Genomic DNA, 22,795 nt, shown 5'->3' on the forward strand with positions numbered 1-22,795 from the left:
GGCCTGGAAGGATCACAGGGGCAGGATCAAACCTTTGCTCATCTGTGCTTTGGGGCTGATATTTCTGATATCAGAGGGATGGAGAAATGACCAGAAATTGTGCAGAACAATGCAAGTGGAGCCATAGGATGTATCTGGTGTCATGGCCATAGGCTGCTCTGGAACATGTCCCTGTAGTGGAGCGCTGCACAGCCCAACTCTCATGGCATCAGCAGGCACAGCAAGGCCTTGAAGTGGTTCAAAAGCTTTTCAGTGCTGGAACTCTGACTGCTTGGCTTGCTCTCAGCAGAAAGTTGTTCGTTGCAGAATGGTGTGGTGATTTCTACCTCTCTAGCTGTGCTATCTCAAACCAGCTGAGGTGAAACAATCCAAGCCACTGCCCTTTGTACTAAACCAAACTGAGATGTGAAAAGCCATTCACTGCATCTCAGATAACCTCTAGATAAGCGGTATGTTAATTTCTCACAGTTGTCTAATACAGTTGGAAACTTTATAAGCTTCTAACAGCAAAAAGTTACACTTGGCATTGTTATTTATACCAGGCGTATCATAAAACAAGGAATAAAACAAATGAGGTTAGCTAAAGTGATTTTCCAACAGAAATATATCTATACTGGCAAGTCTAAAAATGTGCCTTGATCTCATTTCTCCTCTCCCTTGTTTCCTCCCTCTCTCCCCTCCTTGCTCCCTTCTTCCCCATATATGCAGAGAAGAGGATTATACTGGCAAATATTCCAAGAGCCGACCTTGCCTGAGATGAGCTGACAATAAAACCTCACTGCAGGGGAAGACAACTCCAAACAGGTATTCCCACAAGGCAGCTTAACTCAAATGTCTGTGTGCTTTCACTTTTTGCAGTAAACCTGTGTCAGTCTGACTGAACACTTAAATTCTGAATGCTCTTGCTTCTGATGGGCAGGCTTACCTACCAACACTATTCACCAATTTTGCCATTAAAGAATTTGTTTCTTCTATAAAAACAAACAAAAAAACTCCCGAAGTTTTTGAAGTGCTGTGCCATGATTGGTCATATGAATTAATAAATTAATAATAAAAAAAAAAATAGTGCTTGGAAGTTGATAGATCTTAATAGTTGGCCATTTATTAGTCCAAGCTCAAGAGAATTCTCAGTATCTTTTATCAGCAAAAAAGCCCTTTTCAGTGCAAACTACTTTGCAGCACTCAAGCACAAAGCCAGCCACAATAAACTAAAATCTCACAATGCTTTAGAAATGAATTTTAGAAAATAAGTGGCAATAATAAATGTTCTTACAAAACCCAAAAATAGTTTTCATAACTTTATGTATCTTGCTGAGAACTTATTTTTTCTGGGCTTGCATGAAATCAGCTAATGGTGTTCTGTCAAGGCTTGGATTTCACTTCAGAAATGGTTTATATTAATTTAAAAAACATTTACTATGAACTGTCTTAATCTAAACTGAGAGGAAATGCTCTTAATCAAAATATCACTTTTTACAGATGGTTTGCCATAGTGCAAAACTGGCAATGAAATTGATTTAATTTAATTGGTGCAACCAGTCCTTTGTGGACTGCAGGAGACAGAGATATCCATTTCCTTCACATAACCCCCTCTATTTCCATCACCCAAGACTCATTTGCTGCATTTATTTGGCAGGAGGAGCAGGTTTCTCAGTTCAACTCCTGCTCTCCAGCCACTAATCCTTCTGGATTTGTCTGCAGTTTCTGCTGCAGATCACCGTCCCAGTGCCCAGGCCAAATGAGCTGGTTCAGCTCGCTGAGCCCTTGCAGGATCCAGGTTCAGGTGTTCCCACATCTGAGAGGCAGCTTTAGTGTGATGGAGGCAGCACATCTGTGCTGGGATCCCTGCTCCTACCTGGCCTAAAATGTCCCATTAGGAGTAGGTGTATGAATGCATGATGAAACCTTAGCTGGTATTTAGTTTATTTTCTTTACTATAAAAAAGCCTGCAGCGGGCAGCATACTTTTAAACTCCTAAGATTTCTGTTAAATATTAATTTGCCAGCAGGTTCTGAATCTACACTCCAGGTAAGAATTTGTACATCTGACATTACAGATTAAACTGGTGCTTGTTTCAAGTCACTCAGGGATGGTGGATTTTCCTCTGTCTTCAGTTTACCACATGAAAAACAGTGACATTCTGGCCAGTGCTAAAGACCAGACATATTTTAATGTGATTCCAAAGTCCCCCCCAGGCTCTCCAAGGCTGCCTCTTGGGAGACTCCTTGTTGCTGGTGATGACAAAGTTATATGACACAGTTAGTCCTAGAAATTAGGGGAATATATCCACTGTCTGCTCAGAGCTGGCCTTGCTTCAGGCCCTGCCAGGGTAAAAGCTATGGAAGGTTCTTTTGGACTGATGTGAATCATTAGTAACAAAATTTATAAGGATGAAAATGATCTATTGAGATTTTTTTATGGTTGGTCCATTTGTTAGTGCCAAGTGCTGCTCAGGCTGGGGCTGGTTCATGGTCTCCCTGGCAGGATCTGCTCTGTGCTGGTGTCAGCCTGGCTGCTGCTCTGTGCACACAGCTCTGGACATGCCATCTACTGCACTCTTGTTTGATCTTCACCCTGAAGAACATGAGGGGGCACCTTGTGTTCACACCTCCCTCTCCCTGGGAATGTGTCTGGGTTTCAGTTCCTTTCAAGCTGGATTGTGCCTGTCTAGAGCTGTGCTCATCTAGAGCTGAGGAAGAGGATTGTGTTCCTGGTTTGCAGAAGAGATGTCACTGCTCAGATCTTCTAGTTTTCATGTCTTTGACCCTTTTCCTTCTTTGGTCTCTCTTCCTACCAGTAGCAACACTTCTGAAAGCCTGAGATGATCTTGTTTTCCTGTACACTATCCTTGTGTGTCCCTTCCAACTCAGAAAATTCTGTGGTTCTGTATCATTGTTTGGTTTGTCATCCTTTAGTTCCTGTGCCAATATCCTGCCAGCCCATTATAACTTGCAAAACTTACAGGTGAAAGGCCACAGTAAAATATCAAAGCAGCTTATGTTAAGTTTCTTCCCTGAAAAGCATTTCCTCCCTGCTTTGTTTTGAAATATTGCATTTTGAATGCTTTTCATGGAGGCAACTTAACATGAGCTGCTTAATGGCCATGCAGCCCCTCAATGTTTCCAGGACTTACTGGATGTTTTCAGGATTGCTGGTTTTCCAGGAGAGGATCCAGTACTCAAATCCTAATTTGAGGGCTGATATCTAAAATAGGAACACTGGCATCTCTCAGTTTGCTGGTATTAGTGTTTTAGTGTTTTCAGAGAGTTTCCTGGCAGTCTTTACCCAGATGTGTGGAGGAACTAGACTTGTGGGTATTTATTTGAGGCAATCCCTTTTGGGGCTTTATTCTGCCAATGCCTGTTATTGCTGTTTTTTTCTCTGAGATTTTTTTCTTTTTCTTATCCCTGTCTGTTTCCTCTTCTGTTTTTCATCTGCTTCTCTTTAAATTTCCCCTTCTCAAAGGGTTTCACTGAGCCCTCACACCCTTTGCTCTCAGTGTTCAACCCCAGATGGCTGGTGCTGACACTACAGTGTTATAACTAAACCTGGTTGTGCTAAAACCAAATAAGCAAAATTAAATGCACATTAGCTCACCATTTCAGGATGCCTCTAGACTACAGTTAACATCTCCAAATCCATTAGTGCTCAGCCAGCAGTAAAACACTCTTCATCATATCCCTGAGAGTTGGAAATGCATATTAAAAACCATGTGGTTAAGGCTCCTGATGATCCAAATGCCTCCTCCAAGCCTTGTAAATATGTAAAGTTGTCACGTATTTCATGCTGGTAATTTGTCCTGGACGTGAACTGCCAGTTCTTGCTTATGCAACTTCATTTCAAAGTCACAAAAGAGGATGGGAAGAATGGGGAAAACACTGAGTGAAGGATGATTTGTGCTAACCCTGGTGACATTTATTTGTCAGCTGTTGGGCTGCCCTGCCATAGCTGAACACCTCAGGGCTGTGGCAGCTGTTGTGTGTCGTAGCACGACGTCCCCATTTGGGTAATAATCAGCACTAATTCCATGATCCCAGAAGGCTGATCAATCACTTCATTATTCTATACTCTTAAGAAACCCATTGCCTTTATAGAAAACCACAATACAGGTCGACCTAATTGGTCCTTTAATGAAAACACCATCACCATTGGCCAATTAAGAAACCACTCTTTGGTAAACAAATCCCCATAACACATTCCACATGCTCACAACAACAGGTGCAGCAAGTGAAGATAAGAATTGTTTCTCATTCTTTTCTCTGATCTTCTCATGGCCTTCCCCAGGACAATGCTTGGAAAGTTGTGCCTGTTGCTCTCTGTGGTGTCTGCTGGGTTTGGGGTGCCTTGAGGACCCAGCTGAACCATTCCAGCACTTACAATGGATCTGCCATTGTTGAGGTGGAGCATGTAGAGCACATCCAGAAACCTGGAGGCAAACGGTAATGTGAGCTCACCTGGGAGCTACACTTGACCTAAGGTTTCACCCAGTTCTGTATAATGAACTCCAGAGAGTGATGCTTGATAGCTCTTATTAGGAACTGGCAATTAAAACTGATATTGCTAAGCAGCAAATACAGTTGCAACTGAGAGGATTAGAGGAACAGGCACAGTTCAGGGCTGAAATATTCATCTAATTGTTTGCAATTCCAGTTATGCCCAATGCATGAGCTGAATGTTCAGCAGCACCTGGAGTGTTCACTACTCACTGAGCTCCCAGCAGCAATAGTTTCCACAAATTTGAGGGATTGTTTTTAAAGGAGATTCTAAACTCTATGGTGAAGCTGCCTTTGCTGTAACTCCAGAGATAGAAGAAAAAATCCCAAAGTGTCGAATGCTTCCCATGATGTCTGTGGCAGGTGAAACACCACAATTTCCAGCTGAACATTAAAAACCACAAAACCAAAACTGAAACATTTGCAAATAGATACTAATCAAAACCCAGTGACATCAAAATAATAATATTCTTGATAAAGATTCAATTGAAAAATGCTAAGAAAATATTGCATCTTCCTGGAAGCTGTACTGGTGCAGATGGTAATCAAGTCTTCAGTGTTCTGCATTTCTGTTGGGGTTTTATGCAGCTTTAAAAACCCACATGAACTAGTTTTGAGTGCTCTATGTTTTGCACTAGAGGTTTTTTGCAACTTTGCTTTGAATGTACATACACTTGTACTTTGTGACATACTTTCCAAAGGTGGTGTAGAGGACCCAGTATAATAAGAATAAAATTGTGTGAGCAATTAAAAAAGTGATGGACTGAGCAGTATGTTAATGTTGATTTATGTTGATTTTAGAGATTTGCATGTGATTAAGCAAATTTAAGTGTCATGCAGAAGAGCATTGTTTCATTTAATCATAACTTTTTAAATGAATTTTTTTTCTTTTGTTTTTGTTTTTTAATTCAGTAAAGGCAGTGCAGGGTTAACTAATGAAAACATAATTGCTATAGGTATGATTCATCCTTGCAAAAAGGATATGGATAAGGGCATGGATGTTTTGATCCCTGCAGAACAGAGCAGATGTATGTGCTTCCCATTATCCACTGACTGTGTCACCCTGACTTTCATGTATAGCGTGCTGTGTGCTTTGCTGGAGCACCACCTCATTCCCAGGAAATGGTCAGTCACAAAATCACACAGAATGGGTGAAAGGGATCACTAGAGGTCATCTGGCCCAACCTCCCTACTCCCCTAAAGCACATCCCTCAGGAATGTGTTGAAACAATGTGAGTATCTCCAGAGAAGGAGACTCCACAGCCTCTCTGGGCCTGTCCTGTGCTCAGAATGAACAGGAGGTTTCACTTTCCAGACCTCTGGATTCTTGACAGCTTTTGTGACTGCAGAGGTGAAAGCATTTTTTATAGATTGCTTTCCTTTTTGGGCTTTTTGTCTTTTTGGTATCCCCAAGGCTGCAAGTGTGCTGAATTCAACATGGATACACTCTGCTTGCTGTTCAAGGCCATGTTGGGTTGAAGTATGTGGCTTGCAAAGGCAGTGTCAGACCCAGAGCTGGCAGTGTGTTTGCCCTCCCTGCTGGAAGTGGCTGATGTGCACTCAGCTGTGCCCTTGCGCAGGTGTGGAGCTCATGGTGGCTCCTGGAGTGAGTGCCACACTCAGGATGGCACCTCTGCTGTGCTGGGCAGGGACTGCTGAACCTGACTCAGGCTGGGAGGTCAGTGCTGAACAGCTGGGGAGAGGGAATGTACCCAAGGGATTTGCTTTGTTTTGTTTTTGTTGTACTTACCCAGTACAAAGGAAAATACTTCCCTGTGGAAGCCCATGGGAGCAACTTTCATCTCATCTGGGTTTGCTGTTTGAGATCACATGAACCAAGAAGAGTTTCTGCAAGAGCAGCCCCTTGCTCGTGGAAGCAGAGACTCTGGTGGCAGGTTTCACTGAGTCAGTTTGTATGGGGGGAGAATGTCTACAGGCAGGGACATCTCAGGACTCTCGCTGGTCACAGTGACCCTGAGATATTTTAAAAAGTCTCTTTTCCCAGCCCAGTGGTCGAAGAAGGAGTCAGAGCGCTTCATTTCTTGGTCTCAAGGTTGTTTTTGTATCTTATCTATAAAATTCTTTCTCCTGTCCTGCTGAGGTCCGTTCAGCAGGACAGTTCCAGGCACTCTGCCTGCCCTGGAGTGGTGTTATCTTTTTATACTAAAAACTACGTGTACAATATTTACAATTACTTTCCAATACCTGTCATCTATGTTAGACAGTGAGCTTCCGCTCTAAACCAATCTAAAAGTGCCAACATTACAGCAGAAGATGGAAGCCAAGAAGAAGAAGGAGAAAGGCTGGACATGCCCAGATTCCTCCATCTTGCTCTCTGAACCCCCATTCTAAAAAGCCCAAAAATCTATTCTTTCACCCCATGATAAATTCACTATCATTCGACTTAAATTTCCCTGGCTTGTAATTCTTCATACAAGGTTGGTAATTGTTTTTTTCAAGGGCTAAATCTAAGGCACAGGGGTACTGGGCTCTGTGCCAAGGTCTCTGAGCCCCCTGAGCAGTGGCTTGAATCCTCCAGGGCAGCCAGAAGAATTTCCTGGGTTCTGACAGGGACTGCCTAATGATTTTTTAAATTCAGTCATGCCCCTGGTTCCCAGAGGGTGCTGTGGGTGGCACAACCCCTTTATCCATTTTCAATGTTGAAATTCAGTTTAAAAGGAGAACAGGTTGAAATCTTATGCCTCTCTATGCCAGAGAAAACACTCTGAGTAAGTTCAAATAGCCTAGTATTTATTCTCCCCCTCATGCTCCAAGGTTTAAAAAGAAATGATAACCTTTTTTCCCCCAAATTGTATCTTGCAGAATCATTTCCAAATTCTGTAGCTGAGATGTAAATGTGATGGATGTGATAGAATTACTGAGTTGACTAACAAGAGCACATTAAGTAGTCGTAATGAAACTTGGACTAATTGCTTGGGTATACTTGTTTTTTCTAAGTTTTAAACTTATGAATCCTGCCCACACATAATCTGTGTGCTTCACTGATCTTATTCTTCTTTGCCTCTATGGAGAACCTCTGTCCCTGGCCCCTTGAAATGAGTGCTGTGCCACATTCAGCTGGGCCTGCTCTGTGCAGGCTGCTGCTCTAGGGTGAGCAAACAGAATGGGAGAAAACAACCTGCAAACCAGCAGTGTGCTGAAGACAGAAAGAGCAATTCCCATAAATTACATGTATTTGAGGAATATGTCTGCTCTGGGAAATAAAGGTAAGCAAGCTGAAGGTGGTTCCATGCTGTGTTATTTCAGCCCATATTCAGTACATTCTAACAGCTCATTTTGAGGACCCATTTCCTACCTGATTCAGGTTCAACACTTTTCTCCAAATGCCAGGCAAACTGCAAACACTGAGCTGCTGGTATCTGAGGCTGGAGCCAGAGACAGACATGAGTGGCTGTCAACATAGAGATGCAGGTTTACTGTGTGTAATATTTTTTGCAATGGTTCAGAATTCTGAGATATAGAAATAATGGAATTTAATAATAATTGTTAATAATTCTAATGAGAAAAAATTAAAATAATAAATTTTAATAATTCAAATAAGGAAAAAAAAAAGATTACTGATTTTAATGTGATGTTATAGGGGAAGCTAAAGGCTTTGATTCTACTATTTTCCCCCACATCTTTTAGAGAACAGGCTGCTGCTTTGCACACACATATAGCATACTAATAAGATATTATTTTCCAACTCTCAGATCTCTTTTGAATTCAAATATACCTATTAGCACCTTTACAACTCAGCTTATGCACATCCCAAGCCTATGTGATTAACTATTTCTACTGTACCATTTGGTGGGTGGCATTGCAAATTACAGAATAAATAACACAGGGAAACAGAGTTTTCTGCTGTGGGTCTTAACACTGTGTATGGAAAATGCAGAGAGAGAAAAAAAAAGAGAGATTTAAAGTCATTTAGATGTGCATTATTTAAGCTGGCAGGGATCTAGGGCTTGTAATTTTAAGGCTGTGTGTGGGTCAGGAGGGTGAGCGGTGAAGGGAAGCCTTGATAAGGGTTTTGAAGGCTGTTTCAGGAGCAGAGGTCAGTACCATACAAGTCTATTGGAGGAAATGTGTGTGGCTGAGAGCAGTGCCCCAAAGGAAGAGAGCAGTGCCCCAAAGGGTGAGAGCTGGCCCAGGACACTCAGCAGGGTGGGCATTGCATTCCCTGACTCTGGCTGACCTATTTGGCTTTTCCTGCTGGAGCAAGATGATGGTGGAAGATGGAGACAGGCTTTGCATGGGGGACTGAGGAAGGAAGAACAAGGGGAAACAAGAGCTTGTTTTGATGTGGCTTGTTTTGATGTCACAGTGAGGCAAATCTGCCTGCATGTCCCAGTGCCACCTTTGGGGGCAGCCCCTTGTCTGGCTGCAGAGGGCTCGTGATGTGGGTGCAGAGGCAGTGAACTCACCCTGCTGCTCCTGGTAAACAGCTTCTCCACCAGCTCTGTGGGGGCCTGGGGCTGTCCTCAGCTGCCTTCTGAGAGCAGCTTCAATACCTGAACAGTCTTATCATGTTTTATGTTTCCAGGCAACTTTGAAGGCAGCACTCCACTCCCAGGAGGGCATCAAGGGTCTTTCTGCTGAAGACAATAAAGGGTGAGTCAGGTCTGCAGGCTGCATCAACCTAGGGCTTTTTTTTTTCATATTATATACGTTTTTTTCCCCAGCAGACAAAAATAAAATGTTGGCTTTTCTGAAACATGCAGTTGGTTGGGATGATCCAGCTCTGGCAGTAGATTTGGGGTATGGCAATATTGATTTAATCTGCTGCACTGCTCTCAGAGTCCTGGTGACTCTCCAGCTAATGTTAAAACTAGCTTAAAACTGAGCTCTCTTGAGGCTTTCCTGCTCAGAAACTTTGGCACTGTGGCTGAAGAGGAGAGGATTAGTTTGTCAGGTGGTGCTGCTGGTTATGTTTGAGATATGGGCCTGCACCACCTACTGCAAGGATATAAAACTGGATTGTTTCTTTACTTCTCCTTGGATTTAGCACTAGTTCTACAATGTCTTCTGGAGGGATGACCTGCTCAGCTTCTCGTTTCTGAGGGCTGGTTTGCATAAGCATCCTTCTCACTCTGATCTCCAAGTGTTGCTTTTCATTACAGTGCAGACAGGGCAGGGACTATGTGCTCCTCTATGGTTACTTCCAAAGGACTCTCCAGAGACTTCGAAGCAGGGTTCACTCTGGTTTCTAGCTACCTGGATGGAACAAATGTTGTTAATTATTTCAATCATGTTCTCAAATTTTGGGGCCTTTTTGGAAGATATTACTCTTTTTAATTTTTTTTCCTTAAAATCCTTGCTGTTAATCAAGTTGCTTGCTAGGGACCTTTTCTAGGGTACTGCTTGTACTGTCTTTTGTTCTGTAACCTGCTGCCTTGCTGTCATCATGGGCCATAGCCATAGAAAAATGTCTGCCTTTGCTTTACAGTGGTGACGCTGAATGGATTTGACAATGAAGTAGAGTTGCAACATGAGCAACTCCTGAAGTTAGGTAAGTCTGAGAGCCTGATTGCTATTCTAAACTCCATGAGCTGAGTTTAACTTGGATGCTCTTTAGTCACCATCTGGTACAAGACCGAAGCCAGTGTCAACATTTTAAAGTAAATCCAATCCACGACTTCTCACATTATAAGAATAGCCCCATTATGCCCAGCCAAAGGCCCATCCAGCTCAGCATCCTGTTTCTGACAGTAGCTGATAATTAAGGAAAGGGTGTAACTGCAGGGAAAGTATTGAGTGATATTTCCCCAATATGTTCTCCTACCCCTCAGCAGTTTATGGCTTAAAGATTTTCTGATCTCTGTGTTTAATAAGTTTTTGTGGCCTTATCTTTTGTTGATTTGTCAGATTCTACTTTTGCTTTCAGCATCTTCAGCCCTTTGGGCGATGAGTCTAGCAATTTAATGATTCACTCTGTCAGAAAGCACCCACTTTTGTTTGTTTTAAAGCCCTGGCTGAAGATTTCATGTGATGCACCACTATTTTTTGTATTTTGAGAAACGAAATTTTTATTAATCTCTTTCGTGCCACTCATGATTTTATAGAGCTCTAATGAGATCCTAAACAGAATGACTTTTATTATGATTTAAGGCTCTGTATTATGTCTTATGCTTTCTGGCTGTTTATATTCCATTTGCTTTTACTTTATGTTTATTTCATCTTTATTTCACAAATTTAATCATTTTGAGAAGATTATTTTGTCTAATTAAGGTAGAATTAATCCAGGGGCAGTGATAATTTGAGAGCCAGGATTTGAAGGTAGTTTATTTAATCTATGTGTCTTCAAATCCTTTGGATTCAATTTGCCCAGCTTTCATACTGATGGATGCTGTATTAAATTATTTAAATAGATGAATTAAATTTGGAGCAAACAGAGGCTAATGCATTTCACCCTCAAATAACACGCCTCTGCAGCCAGGGAGATTTTCAGGGAGAACTGAGGAGACAGCAGTGAGCTGGAAGCACTGTATGCAAAACAAGGGGTAAGGGCCGCACAAAAACCCCTTTGATTTATCCTCTAGAACTAATTTGTCGATTCCTTGTGGTCAGATTAGCAGACTGGAGCCAAGAAAGAAGCCTCACGGAGATTGACCATGTGAGCTGAAATAATAAGCAGCTGTTGCTCAAGAGAAAGCCCAGACCAGACCTGCAGAAATGTAATTAGCAGCGTGCTGGCTGAGTTTCTTGCATGCCCAGAGCCTGCATCCTGCCCTTCTGGGGGGCACTGGTAATTTTTACTCTCTCTTTTGGAGAGAGCATCTTTCTCACTAAGGATCGGGATGACTGGAAAGGGATAATAGAGATGGAAAAGAGCGCAATATACTCTGCAGTACTCAGGGACACTAGATGGGGATATTTGCTCACTTTGTGGCTCTTGGTATCCCTCCCAGCTTTGCTGGTGATGTTCCTGAGGTGCAGGGAGGGCTGGGGATGTGCAGAGGAAGGGACTGATCAGAGGGGGTTGCACGGCACCTGTGGGGCAATCTACGCCTTTGCGGCCATTTCTCACTCTGTGGTTTCCATCTCAAACACAGCTGTACAGCTCAGAACACCCTCAGGTTTCTCTTCTGGCTGGGAAACACAGCTCAGCATCGTGTGGGACAGGATGGTCATGGTTCTTCCTCTGCACTGGGAGGAAGAAGGACCAAACCTTTCCTGTTGGAGAGGGCGAACCAAAAGCATGGCAATGTTACCTTTGTGGGCCTGAAGCATTGTTGCTGTGGGTGTCATTGGTGTGTCTGTGAGGGCAAGAAAGGAACATGAAGCTACTTTTTGTATTCCTTTACATGTGTTTGGCTTGCCAAGTCAATGCTGTTTAAATCAGGAGACTCCTTTCCTGCCTCAGAAGCCTTGGCTGCCCGTGATGTGTGAGCCAGAGTGAGGATGGGCTGCTGGGACATCTGTCTCACAAGGACATGACTGAGACATGGCTGCAGCCCTTGCAGAGCCACTGGGCTAGAGGGGGCTCTGGGCAGTCCCAGAGAAGAGCAATGTCAGAAGCACAGGGACTCACATGTCACTGGTACTTGGGACTGATTTCCAAGGTGTCCATGCGATGCAAGACAGAGCTGATGTGTTCTGGCTCTGTGGGACGCTGGTGGCAGTGTTGATGAAGGCTGCTGCATACATTCTGTGTGTGATCAGGCTGAAAAAAGGACTTTAAGATAATAAGAAAGCCTCAAATTCTCTTGTTAAGCTGGTGAGTAGAAAATGAGGAACAAAGGTGTGTTGTTGACAGTCTTCGAGATCCATAAAGGATAGACCATATCTCTTACTAACCATTGTGGGACAGATGTAATAAAAACAACTCACTTGGATCAAATATCTACATTCAGCGTATTAGGAAGAAGCTCTTTCAAATTTTTTTTGTTTGCTTTATTTTGGTTTTTTTTTGTTTGTTTGTTCCCATATTCACCCAGAGGCAGAGGCTCTGGGTAACAACCATTTGTCAATATCTGCTGATATCAGAGTTTGTTTCAGCTTTGAAAATCTTATTGAGTGGTCAGTGAAGCCAAAGAATAGAGAGGAAGCTGCTGAGTCATAGCTGGGTCCCCATGTTTGCTCATGTTCTGATGACTTTAACCACTCTGACATTAAACACTCCCAGTGTCCTCTCTCACCATCTCTGACTGCTGTTATTGCCAGCAAGGAAGTTGTTAAGTCATAGATTCCAGATGATTGTTAAAATTTCTTCCAGTCCAAACCACTCTATAATTCTACTTCCCAAAGATCATTTGAGGTAAAGAAAAATTAGATTTTCTCCAAGTCCCCTTTTATATTGTAAAATTTTATGAAGTTTAGGCTTTGGTGTATTAAAAGGTATAGCTGATTTTCAGAAGCAACAAATATCCTTTTTTTCCCTACACAGGTTCATAACTTCATTGTACTTCTCTTAAGGCTTGCCCATTGCAGGTTTTGTATACAGCCTAGCATTCAGCATGCAAACACCTTCTGTGTAAAATTAACAACTGATGGAAATGTTTGGCTGAGCTGGTGGAGGTTTTACATTTCCCTTTTCTCAGGATCAGAAGGCTTCCTGAGCTAGAGTATTTTCTTGGTTTAGTTTCTGACTCTTATTTTTTTCTCTTTTGCTTTGACAGTATATGTTTAGATGAAAAAAAAAGGGGTGGAAGTGCTCTGTGAGTGACTCCTTTGATGAAACATTAATTGGTATCTACACATGCAGAGGTAGCAAACTGCTATTCTTGAAATAGGATCTCTACCCTTTTTGTGTAAGGGCTTGCATTTCTGAAAGGGATGAATTTCTTAAGCTTATTGCTTTGGATTTTTTTTTCAAGTGGAAACAGAGTTTTCTCCTAAAAAACTCCAGTCTCCAATCCCTGACTTTGGGCTTGCCTACATTTGGAAATGTACCAAAATAACAATTCCAGAATAAGATCCCAGGAGGATTTTTTAGAACTAGATTAAATTAAATTGGAAATAAGAACTCTTATTTTGGAATAAGAGTGTCCGCGTTGGGATTTATATTGAAATAAACCATCTCAGAATAATTGTAGCTATTTTGGTATATTTCCAAGAGCAGACAAGAACTGAGAAATGTTCTGAAATAATTATATTAAAATCTCATGGATGTGATGGATAATGGAGAAAAATGTCAATACTGAGTTAGAACAATTTGGAATGAATGTGTCTGAGGGTGTCATACACTTGTTCAGTGGGGTTTTTTGAGTTTAAGCAAAAGATCCCACCCTTCACGCTATGTATATAATTTGTTATTAATATTTTAGTAGCAACACTACTGTGCTAAGAACAGTGTTACAGACACAGGTTCCACCTCTGCACAACCTGCAGTCTAGATATAATCCATTTGCTTTGTAATGCTATAGATGTCAGCATGTCTGTTTTGCAGATAAAATAGGAGTTCTCAACTCTTTATAACACTCCTCCTTTATAACACTTGTTTATAACACTCCTTGTTTGTAACATTTATAGCATTCCTTGTTCAGGGAAAACTGCTACTTTGGTTTAGTTTATTTTCTTGAAGAAAAACAGAAGAGGATGGTTACAAGAAGACAGCAATGATAAAAAAACCACTCATTTGTTCTGTATTTGTAGTTACTGTGCCACCCCTCTCTGCTTAATTTACTGTAGGTGGCACGTGAGTCATTATTGGGAAGGCAGAGTCATTATTGGGAAGGCAAAATCCACCATGTGCTTCATCACATCCTGTGGCAGGGAGCCAGTACAGATGTGAAATGAATATTTCACCCCTATTTACATACACACAGGATGTATGGAGTGCTGGGTTAAAGTAACTTTCTCATTCAATAAGGCATGCTCATGGCTGAGAAAGTTTTGTTACCTCCCTGGGTAAGATCTTTTTCTTTTCCCTTTAGGCACTTTCATTTGTGCCTTGACTCCCAGCGAGTGGAGGTCACAGGGATTTTCTCTGTGGCAAGAAAGGGTCACACTCTGTATTTACTCATATTCTAATCTTCCAGGTACTTTCAAGACTATTTTGGCTCCATACTGGAGGTCTAAAAAAAAAGACATGGAAATTCAGTGGCACAATTTCAAGGTTATCCCACAGGCCAGCAAATCCATAATGGGATTTTTTTCTGCCCTTTATGTTACATCATAATAAAAGAAGTTGATACAGTACGAAAGTGAAAGGCGGTTTCTCCCTATCAAATTATCATATCCAGCATCAACCCTGTGCTTGAAGGTAATTCTAGCTAATCCTTTGTAGCAATAAATATCTATTACATTTATCACATTGAATTTGTTTCCCCTTCATTTCATCCAATTACCTTTTCTACAACTGGAAAATACATCAGAGCTGTCTCAACACATTTTTTATGGATGTTAACTTACTATTCTCTTCTTGATCTTCTGTCAAGATGTGCTTTAATTAAAATGTTCATGTAACTTGTTCAAGTTTATCCTTCACTCCTTCAATATCCAGATAATTGATGGGTTTGCTTTTAAAAGTGGAATAGAGCAGTCCCAAGATCTGGGCTAGGACTGAAATTCTGTAGCTGTGGAAACTTCTAAGCAGGTTGCTGTAATGCCAGAGTTTAGGATGCTGTGGTCAGAGGTCTGTTAGCATTACTATTATAAATATCTTTATCTGGTGTTTTGCTATTAAAATTCCCATAGGAAATACAGATATAAATGGCCCCAGCTGAGGCCATTTATACCTGTATTTCCTATGAGAATGTCCATTTATTATTTATATATACAGGTATAAATGGCCTTCAAGTTAAAAAGACATATGGTTTCATAGAATGAAAAGACAGTTGGTGCTGCTCACTCACTCAATGGCTCTGGGACAGTGACACTCTATCAGTATCAGAGTTATGATGCCTGATGGGTGGAAAAATGATGTGCAGAACTCCATGACATCAGAGGGCTAATTATCTACTTTGTTATATTATATTATACTCTATTACACTAACAAGAGCTGTCACTAACTAACTAACAAGAAAACCCGCGACTCTCTGCCCCAGAGTCCTGACACACACACGTGTGGATCCAGTTGGCCAATGAATCCAAAACACCATCACCAGAACCCAATCAAGCAATCACCTCAGGTAAACAATCTCCAGAACACATCCACATGGGCACAAACACAGGAGCAGTAAATGAGACAAGAATTGTTTTGATCATTCTTTTCTCTGCATCTCTCACAGCCTTTCTCAGGAGAATGCTGGGAAAGCTCCATCTCTCTCTGGTCAGAGGGCATGTGAATACCACATATCATCTCCTGGAAGACAAGAGGTTTTCCCACTGCTTCCTCATAGAGCCTGAACTCTGGGCTTCCCACATGATGGCACCTCAGGGATTTCTTTTCCAATGGGAGTGTTTGTGAAGTTTGTGTGCACAGTGCAGGGATGGTGCTGCTGCCTTATCCACTCATGTTTCTTTCAGCTCCTCATGTTTCTTTCAGCTCCTTACCCCCATGTGCAAATCATGGTGCTAGGCAAGATGTGTGGGCTGCTCATATGTGTTGTTCATATTCAAGACAGGCTTTTTTAGCTGGGGTGATGTGAGGCTAGAAGATGGATTAAGACAGAATGAACAGAATGATTCAGAAATCTGTGGTTGGTAAAGGGTTGTCATTAAATGGGGGAGTTTTAATTGAACTCTGCAGCCTTGGCTGCTTTCCTCCAAACTACTCACCAATCCTGACAGTAACAAATAAGGTAAAAAAATCTTTGTGATATGTATCATGGTGGCTTCTCCATGCCAGTGATGAGCAGTGGGCAGCTGGGTGAGCTATCCAAACTGCTTGGCTCTGCAGGTGCTTTGCTAGGTCTGCACAAAGTCATTGTGAAAGCACATTGGAATAAGTAAAGAAAACACTGGGGGCTATTTCAGCCAGGTGACCTTGAGAGAAACATCTACAACACGTTACACAAGTGCACAAAACCAGCTCCTCCTTAAGAGAGAGAAAAGAGTAGGTGTCCAAAGGCTCAACCATAGGAGCCTTTCCAGCTATCAGGGTGAAGCTTCTGTCCTCCTTAGGGCCAGCGTGGGGAAACAAGAAAAGGGACAGGAAAAAGGATTAACTTCTTCAAATGTTTTATTGCCTTCTTCTCAGCATATGTCCTTTAAGGAAGGTGATAGAGGAGACTAATTACTGAGGTTAATGTTCTGAAATCTATCGACGGAAGGAGACCAGGACATCCAGTTGATCATCACAGGCCCGATTTTATTGATCAGCACAGCGGGTTAAATACAGTTCGTAATTAACTTCATGCATATTGCAAAAGTTGAGCTCAGGATTGGTTAGTTACATATCAGCAGTTACACCTACTTTTACATTCCTATGGTCCTACTTTTGATACTTTCTACATATTCTTAGGAGATATTCAGGACTAATCTCTACTCCCTTTCTCCATGTTGCAGCAAGGCCACTGATTGCAAGCTGCTGACATCTCCTTTCAGCTTGCTGACTGCTGATTTCTCAGCTTGACCAGTGGCAATATGTCAGCATGGCCTTTCTCAGCTAACCAACTATTAATAAAGCTCTCCACATTAAAGCTCTCCACAGAAATCCTTCCTTACTCAAGGCCATTTATGTGGTTGAGGAGATGTTAATACCTGCAATCAGTCACAGATTCACAGGGGAAGGTGTGACCTTTTGAAGACTAAGGGGCTTAGCCCCTGAATTCAACAGTCAGGTGATGCCTGAAATCCTCTCTCTTTATTTCAGCCATCACAGGAATCCCAAAAGGGTTGGTTTCAACAAAACATTTGCAATATGAATGCAAGAAAATGTAAATCCTGACTTAAAAAGGGATGCATCTCCCCATCTGTTCCGATGCCTATTTAGAAACTTTCTGGTTTTAGGGAGATATTGGCAGCTTCTCAAGGAGGATTCCAGGTGGTTGCTGTTCTGCCCTGAGTTCTTCAGAGGAAGGCACAGAGGAGGAACTCTGCTGCTCTGGGATCATGTGCTGCTGGAGAAGAAATAAAACTGCCCTAAGGCAGGCTCACAGCCTAAAGGAAGACCTGGCAGGTGTCCAAAATGTCTGTTCCCCTCTGCTCTCCTCATGCTTCATCAATCACATCACCTGTGTGTCATGGTTGTCAGTGTGGAGAAAAATATTTGGAATGTTCTGGTTTTCTTTTACGCTGGCAGGGTGGTTTGTTACTGGGAAAAAAAAGGTGCCTTTTTATGGATACTAGTTCCTTAAATCAGGAATATCCACCTGGGAAGGGAGCCCACAGAAACAAACCCACTGTAGTAAAAGTCTGTGAAGCTCTGCAATTTATACTTTTTACAGGAAGTTGAATATGGATATGTTAATCCACATTAATATAGACATGGTTACATCAGTTCGACAGAAAGGTGAACCACGTTCAGAACATCCAGTTTTTCATACATGCAGACCTGCTCTGGGTGCCAGGTGAGTCTTTGGAGCTGTGGAAGCTCTGACTCCAGAGATTCAGCAGGACTCTCATGGCTCTGGTTGCCAATGACTGCTCCTCAAACAAGACACAGAACCTGAATTCTTCACAGGAAAAGCCAGAAAACCCAAACAAGCCAGGCTTCCTGCTCTTGCAGATGTCTCTAACCCAGCAAGAAGCAGAAGGATAAGGATACAAGCACCATTTATTTCCCTCCTCAGGCCACCTTTAAACACTGATAGAGGCAGCAGTAGAGGAAAAATCCTTGAAGCAGTTAAGAACAAGCCAGAGAAACTCAGCCTGCACCTTGTCTCCTGAAACCACCTCAGCTCTGGAGCACCAAGACACCAACAGAGCCTCAAGTCGAGGCTGAGTCGGAAGGGCAGCTGGGTCAGCACTGGCATCCCTCACCTCAGAGCTGCTGAACTGAACACCCTCACACGAGTCTTTTCCTCTGGGAGGTCTGTGCCACACACTTAATTTCATGTTAAAATATTTAACCATTTTTTCTGCTACATAAATAAACAGATTTTAGCTGAATTATATGGAAAAATACTATTTTCATATTTCCAATATTTTCATAAACTAATATTAGCTATGCCACCACTTGGACTGAGGGCAAGTGTAGCACATTAATAATTTTGAAACATTTTAAATATCAGAAATGTGTAAAATGAAGATTGCATTCAAATTTTTTTCCCACCCTTTTAGCCACCCTCAAAGCCTTGAGCAAGGGAATAAGTGTAGCTTCAAATGGGAACTTTAGTAGAATTCAATTTTAAATTCAGCACTTGCTAATTATATCCTTTCTGTGCTAAAGCTCAAATGCCTGGCTCTCTCTGTGATTCCCTGGCTGTAGGCAGCATTCACCATGTACTTTTCCAGAGATTAGAGGCACTCTCATAATCCTGATTTTGGTGGTGCACCTTCTTTGTTTCTTTCTTACTTGAGGGCAAAACCAGATCTTGTTCTGAGGATCTCTGACAGTGGCTATTCCATGTCTGGCAGTCACTACAATCTAATTCTGCTGGACATAATTACCATAATTTATTCTCTGTAGATGGTTTCTAAAAATAGCAGTAGGTATGATCCTTGCCCTACAAGGCTCACACAAAAGACAGAGAATTAAAAAGACTGGCAGATAGGGGAGAAAAAGTAAAAGAAGCAACAGCCATGGCAAGTACGCAGAGAGAGATAAATTAAATCCAAATTAGTCCTCTGGTGTGATAGTGAGACTGAATAAGCAAGTTTATTAAAGGGAAAAAATATAATTCAGCTAAAAGATAGAGATGCATGAATAGCTCTGAGAATAACATACAGAACAGCAGTGTCCTAATGGTATAAACTCCACACTAAAATTGAAAAAGCCTTTCCTTTGGTTCAAATCACTTGTCTCTGGTGTCACTCTGTCAGTGTGATCCAGTAAGTAGCTTTGTCCTTCCTTAGGAACCCCATCTCTCTCCTATAACTGACTCTAAAATGCATCATTATCTAATTTCCTTGTCACATCCCAAATTGTTTTTAGAGTCTGTTGGGCTCTCCACAGGTGATGAAAAAGCAGTGAGCACAGCCCTTGATGTCCAGACTCCTCAACAGACCTTGGATCACACTTCACCTTCCAGGCTGGATGCTCTTGTTGCACGAGGATTTCCTGAAGGTAAGGAAGCTCTTTTGTGAGGCAGAGGATGCTGCAAACCCCAGACCTGCTCCTTCTCTCGGGGTTTTTCATCTCTGTTAGCACCTGCTGCTGCAGTCTCAGATGTGCTCCCATGTATTTGTCTCCACCCTGTCCCTGTGATGTGTGACCCTGCTGATGTCCTTCCCTGACAGGTGACTGAAAATCTTGCTTGAGGTCTGCAGAGGAAACCTGCATGGAACAGGCTGGAGCCTGGATCTTGTGTGCTCTCACCTGGAGGGGAGATCATGTCTGGCTGAAGCTGCCACACCGAGCAAGGGGGTGCCCCAGGCATGAGCTCCTGTGGTCACTGAGAAGCCTTACCCCCTTCAACTCTGGGTGCAATGCCCCAGGCTTTGCTGGCTGCTCTTTTGTTTTGCATTTCTACATCTCGAGTGTTTCCTGCTATTAATGGGATTTCAGGCTTTACTCATCTTGTGCTTCCTGCAAGTTCTCTGTGGATGTGTCCTTCAGGGATAGTATGGCCACGTGCTCATGTTTATGTATAGCACATTTTACCTGGTGGGACACCTGGTGTCTGCAGCACAGGGAGTGCTTCTCCCTTCCTTGGCCTTTGGAACAGGCTGCTTTTGGGGAAAAGTCTATGTCATAAGAAAGCCTCCATGGATGGGGAAAAGATATCAATAAAACAATTTATTTCTCCTATTCTGAAATCCCCCTGCCATCTTTACCTGAATATATCACTCTGCTTGCAAGTATATCAGTGATTGACTTGTCTTACAAAGCCATGGAATTTTCTCCTTTCCTTTTGTGTGCAGGAATTTCTGGACAATCTGGGGGTAGGAAAAAGGACGGTGCTGATTTTGCTGTTACATCAAATCACTTGTAAGTGATCACATTTAGGGCTGGCTTTTGTGGGTTGATTTCAGGGTGGGTCTCCAGGCCTCCTTACTGAAAAGCTGCTCCCAATATTGTTTCACTGTTTGTTGCTTCCTGTCTTCCAGGGCAGTGAAACATCTGGCCTGAAGACACAAGCTGCTCTCCACAGTGAGCACGGAGTGATGGCCAGATGGAAATGTGCCACCTTCCCATGTCCCCCTGCACATTCAGGGAATGGCACGGCAATTGCAGCCAGGCGTAATTCCTGCCTGGAATTCCTACTTGCCTGGAATTCTTACCTGTGATTTGTACCTGCCTGTGAGTCCTGCCTGTAATCCCTGCCTGTAATCCCTGCCTGTAATTCCTGCCTGTGATTCCTACCTGTGATTCCTACCTTTACTCTTTCCTACCTGCCTGTAATTCCTACCTACCTGAAATTCCTGCCTGTGATTCATACCTGTAATTCCTGCCTGTGATTCCTACCAGCCTGTAATTCCTACCTGCCTGTAATTCCTGACTGCCTGTAATTCCTGCCTGTGATTCCTACCTGGAATTCCTGCCTATAATTCCTACCTGCCTGTAATTCCTGACTGCCTGTGATTCCTACCTGGAATTCCTGCCTATAATTCCTACCTGCCTGATTCCTACCTGTGACTCCAAGCTTTACTTTTTCCTACCTGCCTGTAATTCCTACCTGTGATTCCTGCCTGTCATTCCTGCCTGTACCTCCTGCCTATAATTCCTGTCTGTAATTCCTGCCTGTGATTCCTGCCTGCAGCAGTGGGGCTGGAGCAGCTGGGGCAGCACATCCCGTGGGCGGCTGCCTGGCAGGGGAGCAGTGGGAATCAGGCACTCAGCACATCCCTGCCTCTGGCTGAGCAGCTGTGTGGGTGTGCACCCTGTGGGTGTCTCAGACTCGTTCATAAAGCTGAGGGTGTGAATAAACCTGAGCTGCCATGGCATGGTGCTCCTGCTGCTGCATTCACTGGCAGCAGGAGCTGGTGAGAGAGGGGGGCTGTGGATGCAAAAAACCTCAATCCTCCTGCCATCTTTACCTTCTGCTTCCATCTCACTGGGAATCAAATGAATTTACGGTGTTTTAACTGGAGGATATTTTGATTGAAGTTTCTCTTTAGAAGGACAAATAAGTCTTGATCTTGTGATTAAGAAGGTACAATAAAGGAATTAAAAAAAGAGTTTGCTTACGGGGTGTATTCCACTGATGGCATATAAATTCAATATAAGTTTAAGACTCTGTCTTTCTTAATGTGGCACATAATTTCTCACACTTTTTTCTTTTTAGCAAGAAGAATGTTCTTTTATTTATCTTTAGATAAGTAGGTAAAAATTGATATAAATGAGACAAAAAAAGAGTACTTACATTTGTAGTTTATTATTGTAAGTTTGCCATGATAGAAGGCTATAAAACACTGTTCTGGGGAAGAAAGTGACCAAAAAATAGCTTTTGATGAAAAGTAAATAGTGAGGGGAAAGGACATACTAAGTTAAGACCTCACCAAAAGAACAAAGCACCACGGAGATGTGTCTGGCTACAAGTACAGTGCAAAACCACAAAGCACTCTGATTAGCCAACTAGTCTACTTCTTAGGTTTATTAAACAAGACAAGAAATTTAATAGAGAAATCAAGGTATTTGTAAAACATTAAAGGTGAAACTGCTTGCTGTTTACAACCAGCGATTTTTATGTTGTGTTTCATAAGAACTGCCTGACTCTGTCCAAAGCAGAACCAAAAAAAAATAGAATAAAATAAATAAGAAATGGTGCATTGTGATCACAATCATAGGCTGTTTATATGTATGCTTCAAATTAAGGGTTTGGTGTCATGGAAACAGCTTTTTCATTTGGAAAGCTCTGCGGCAGTGTGAGAAGGAGAAGCCTGGAGAGGGCGAGAGGCAGAGGGAGCGCAGGAGCTTCCCCAGCATCCCCTATCCTCCCTCCCTCCTTCCCTCCCTCTCCAGAGACACGGAGCAGGAGGGCAGGGCTCCAGCGCTGCCTCACCTAGCCTGGAATAGTGCACAGCATTCCCCCTCTGCTGCTTGTTATCGGCAACACTGCGTGTGGATTATTTTGCAGTTAATGCACAGTGTAGTTCTGAACACTTTTTAAGGGAATTTTCTGCACTGAAGGAATGTGTGTGTATGTGTATATATACACATATAAATAGATGTGTCATGTATTTTTGTAAATGGACTTTACCTAAATACAGTATTTATAATATCCACCAAAGCAAATGAGTCCAGAATTTCTATAAATACTGTTTGTTCAGTTCTGCTTGTGTACATATATGCATTGTATGTTTTGTGTAATTTTAGTGCTAGAAAGACATTCCCTGTTGCTCTACATCAAAGGAAAGCAGTCATTTGTGTA

General features: G+C 42.4%; 1 long non-coding RNA gene across 1 annotated transcript; it reads left to right on the forward strand.

Moving 5' to 3' along the window:
* The first annotated feature begins 717 nt into the window (after positions 1-717).
* LOC135444710 (uncharacterized) lies at positions 718-21,602 on the forward strand. Its single transcript, XR_010439261.1, has 8 exons — positions 718-804; positions 7,526-7,720; positions 9,040-9,107; positions 9,943-10,005; positions 17,331-18,352; positions 19,438-19,548; positions 20,346-20,412; positions 20,532-21,602. It is a non-coding gene; the product is annotated as an uncharacterized LOC135444710 (long non-coding RNA).
* The last annotated feature ends 1,193 nt before the right edge of the window (positions 21,603-22,795 follow it).

This window comes from Zonotrichia leucophrys, chromosome 1 (genome assembly GCF_028769735.1).
Source record: "Zonotrichia leucophrys gambelii isolate GWCS_2022_RI chromosome 1, RI_Zleu_2.0, whole genome shotgun sequence".
NCBI lineage: Eukaryota > Metazoa > Chordata > Aves > Passeriformes > Passerellidae > Zonotrichia > Zonotrichia leucophrys.